A 4029-nucleotide genomic window follows, 5' to 3' on the forward strand; every position below is an offset into this window, starting at 1 on the left:
ATTAGCAATTGGATGAGACTTATTACAAGAACAGGTTTCCTTTTGTAATGCAATAGGTCGAGTATCAAATTCAGGCCCTAACATAGGAGGAGGAGAAAGACTTACCTCAAGTGGATCAGACAACTCCACAGGTGAGGGGATGACCGGTGCTTCAGGGGGTTGAGTAATATCTTCATTAAAGGGCATAATGGGCATGGAGTAGTAAGAAGAAATGTAAACCCTAGAGGAGCCTCATGTGAGGAGTAGAAGGAAGTGTCTTCAAAGAAAGTCACATCCCAAGATACCATCAACCTTCGAAGTATAGGATTATAACAAATATATCATTTATGAGTTCAAGAATACCTAAAAAAATACACCTCAAAGACCGATGATCAAGTTTACTTTTATGTGGTGAAGTATCATGAACAAAACATGTGCAACCAAATACTTTAAGAGGAAGCGAAAATGAATCTTCACCATGCAACAATACAGAACACAATGTTTTATTTCTAAGTACTCATGAAGGTAACCTATTGATGAGAAAACATTCTGTAAGAATAGCATGAGGTCAATAAAAGTAGGGTACCTTCATGGAGTAGAGGAGGCCCGGAGCAACTTCAAGGAGGTGACGATTTTTTCTTTCAGCAACACCATTTTTTTGAGGGTATATGCACATGATGTTTGAAGAAGCCCATTACCCTTTCAAAATGATTTAAACTCATTAGAAAAATATTCCTTAACATTATCGGATCTATGGATTTGATTTTTTTTCCAAATTGCGTTAGAATGTTATGGTCCCGGATCTGACACAAGGATTCGTGGTTATGGTTCTGGTTCGGCCATGGGGAATTGTAGAAATACATGGTGGAATTGTCGGGAGACATGGAGAGGAAGATGAAAGTCAAACCAAAGGGAAGCTTGAAAACCCTAGAGCTCGTTGAGGAGAACTCTAAGCCTATTTACCCTAAAATTAACCTAAAATCAATGCTTGTCTTTCTAATTACTCTTACCCCTTAAATAGGGTTCACCCTTGTAGGTTTTAATATAAAATATTACAAAAATACCCCTTTAAATAAAATATTCCAAAAATACCCATATAAATAAAATACCCCTATAAATAAAATATTCCAAAAACACCCTTGTGGCCTAAAACTAAAATAAAGTAAAGTAAATTAGGGAAAAATAATAAAATAATAATGTTATTGTGTTCATAACATTACACCCCCTGGAAGAACGAGCTTGTCCTCAAGCTCGAAGGTAGGTCTACTTGCCCATGCCGATAGGTCATCGTGTTCTATCGGTTCATCCTCCTTGTCTTCTTCGTTGTCATCATCTTCGTTGTCATTCTCGTCTTCCTTCTCATCAGTAGAGTCAACATCCTTATTCTTCATCCATATGTCCTCTGCATCCTTCTTCGCATACCCGGGGTCAACACATATTAGAATGATGTCCAACAAAGTACCTGATTTCACCTGCCACAACTCAACTGCAACAAATTTCAAGTTGGGGAAGACATACCAATAGGGATCGTTCTTAAAATCAGGGTTATCAATCATAGGTGCTTTCCATTTGCCCTTGTAGTTTGGGTTCTTTATTTTCTTTTGCTTCCATGCTTCCATATACTTGGGATTTGGAATAGTAGGCGGTCCATTCACCATCTTCCTCATCGTCCCAATCGTCAGGCTTCTTTGCATCAGGATCAGTTATTTCTTTTGGGATGTCATCGTACCCCTCATGCTTTGTATCTTCTGGGTCTGGAATATATTCATTATCATCCCAATCCTCCGACTTCTTAGCAACATGATCCTTCATTTGTTTTGGAGGGAGTAAGTCCCAATTGGAATACAGGCTTCCAGTCTGTTTCTCATTGTTATCGATCAGTATACTGTATGTAGCATCCAGATGGATGATGAAAGTGTAAACATGTGTTAGCTGGTCTGTTTCACAGGGAATGTCCTTCTTTATCAAGTGGTTCTTCCCATCACGGGTCAAGATCGCATGAACCTTCCTAGTGCTATAGCCACATAAGTCAGGTCCAAACATAATGCTGTATGGAGTCTCTCCACCAAAGTTCTTTAGATCCACATCACTGCTAAGCAACTTCATGTACCCACCACCACAACCAAGCTTCTGCTCATGCTTAATAGAAAATTGAAAGACCAAGGTCTTGTCTTTGTTAGAGATCTCAGGAAACAGGGAAGAGATAGCAAAAAATTTGTAGTCTGGAGAAGTTTGGATGCCTTTATTAGTGGGATCACCACTCCATTTTCCCGAAGTGTGCACCCAATCACCTGCCATGCCTTCATCTTTTTTCCAATCTGATTTCACCCAACATATTTGATGGGGCTGCTCTCCTACAATTAATTTCATTGATCTAGGGTAGTGACCAAATCTGTTTGGTTCCAGAAACCAGCCGAGATGAAAATCTCTTGCCCTTTGAGCTGCTCCGATATCGTTGATTCGCTCACTAGAAGGTTCATACCACAAGAAATCTAACACGATTTCAATGCTGATTGGAATAGCAACAGACCCAATAGTAGTTTCAACACTATTAGCAGAACCAGACAGCACGAATGCATCCTTATCATTAGATACAGGGTCCCTTCTCTCAGCCAACAAAAAACCCAACAAAATGTCTATTAACACACACCCTCTGTGATAATTAGGCCCTTTCTCAAACAGAAAAGGAACAACTTCGGTGAGCCCATTATCAATGGCATTCAGCTCCCTCCAACTCACTCCAGAAATTCCAACAAAATTTCCAGCAGGCAACTGAGTCATGGACAAAAATGGAAAAGGAGAGGTAAAAGAGGATTCCAATTTCTGTGGTCTCACTTGTAGTGCATAATGACAACTTTTTGTGCAAACAATTATGGAACCCAAAAAATTAAACCCAACTCTGTAAATTAGATCCAAAACAAACTCACCACTGTTGGTCCCAAAAATAGAAAACCAATTCATCCACAGAATTATTTCAACCCTGAGCTGAATACCCAACAAAATATTATCACCCACGGTAAGAATTTTGACAAACAGTGGAGGAGGAGCATACAAAACATCTAACAGATTAAACACAAGGGTGCTAATTGAATGAAGGACAATAACACTGCTGCTGGTCGCGGCAGGAGAATAAGAAAATGACATCCAGAAATTTTTTGCGATCATTCCTGGCATCTCTAGAAAAATTCCCTCTCAAAATTCATACACACCAATCGTAAGTTTGGTAAAACGATGTTGGTTGTGTTTCTTTGCTTCCCTGAATAGAAACACACTAGGCCAAAAAGTTGAATTTGAAATTCGTGGCCGAACAACATACAGGGGATCCAGAAAATTAAACCCCACATCTAAAATTTGAAGATTCACATCCGCACAGGTACTGTGCTCATCCATAGAAAAACGAAGCCCCTCAAAAAAATATTCTGAGACATTTTCTCAGTTAACTACACAAATTTTCTGAACTTTCCAAAATATGCAATGCAAAAATGAGGTTGCCGATACTTACACCCCCTCCCCTCCTCCCATTTTGGTACTTGGGTTTGCTCTGGGCTACTGAAAAGTGGATTACGAGTGGGAGGTGGTGGCCAGAAGTCACATCCCACTGAACATGTTCCTAACGGCACCGACGAAGCCTCCTTCGTGTCCAATGGCGAAGGGTAGCCCTTTTGGGCTTCACCGCTTGTGTCTTCGTCGGAACAGTCGCCGGAAGAGGTGCTAGCCGTGAGCATAAGTGGGTTGAGTTCAGAATTTCTGGGTCCCATTGCCCTGCTAAGGATTTTTGTGCGGGACGTTCTTGCTCAGAGATTTCCCTTGTCCCCAATTTCGGAATTGAGGTCGCCCCCAAATCGTCCAGTGCCGACGATTTCAGAATTTCTTTTGTTCGGATTTGTGTTACCTCCCCGCTGTTTGGCTTTGGATTTCTCTGCGCCTTTGGTTCGGAGAGACGCACGACGTCCATTGGGAAAGGATTTGATGCCGAACCCCATTTTGGATTTTCCGACGAAGGAATGTTTGAATACCCTTCCATTTTTGGAATTTCTGAATCCCCAAATT

General features: G+C 40.8%; 1 pseudogene; it reads right to left on the reverse strand.

Annotated features, from left to right (window-relative positions):
* Positions 1–1187: 1187 nt before the first annotated feature.
* On the reverse strand, positions 1188–2760 carry LOC137963093 (calreticulin-like; annotated as a pseudogene).
* Between the last annotated feature and the right edge of the window lie 1269 nt (positions 2761–4029).

Source organism: Aristolochia californica, unplaced genomic scaffold (genome assembly GCF_029961685.1).
Source record: "Aristolochia californica isolate CCGP_79_NKW_82.1479 unplaced genomic scaffold, dmAriCali1.0.hap1 SCAF_4, whole genome shotgun sequence".
Classification (NCBI taxonomy): Eukaryota; Viridiplantae; Streptophyta; class Magnoliopsida; order Piperales; family Aristolochiaceae; genus Aristolochia; species Aristolochia californica.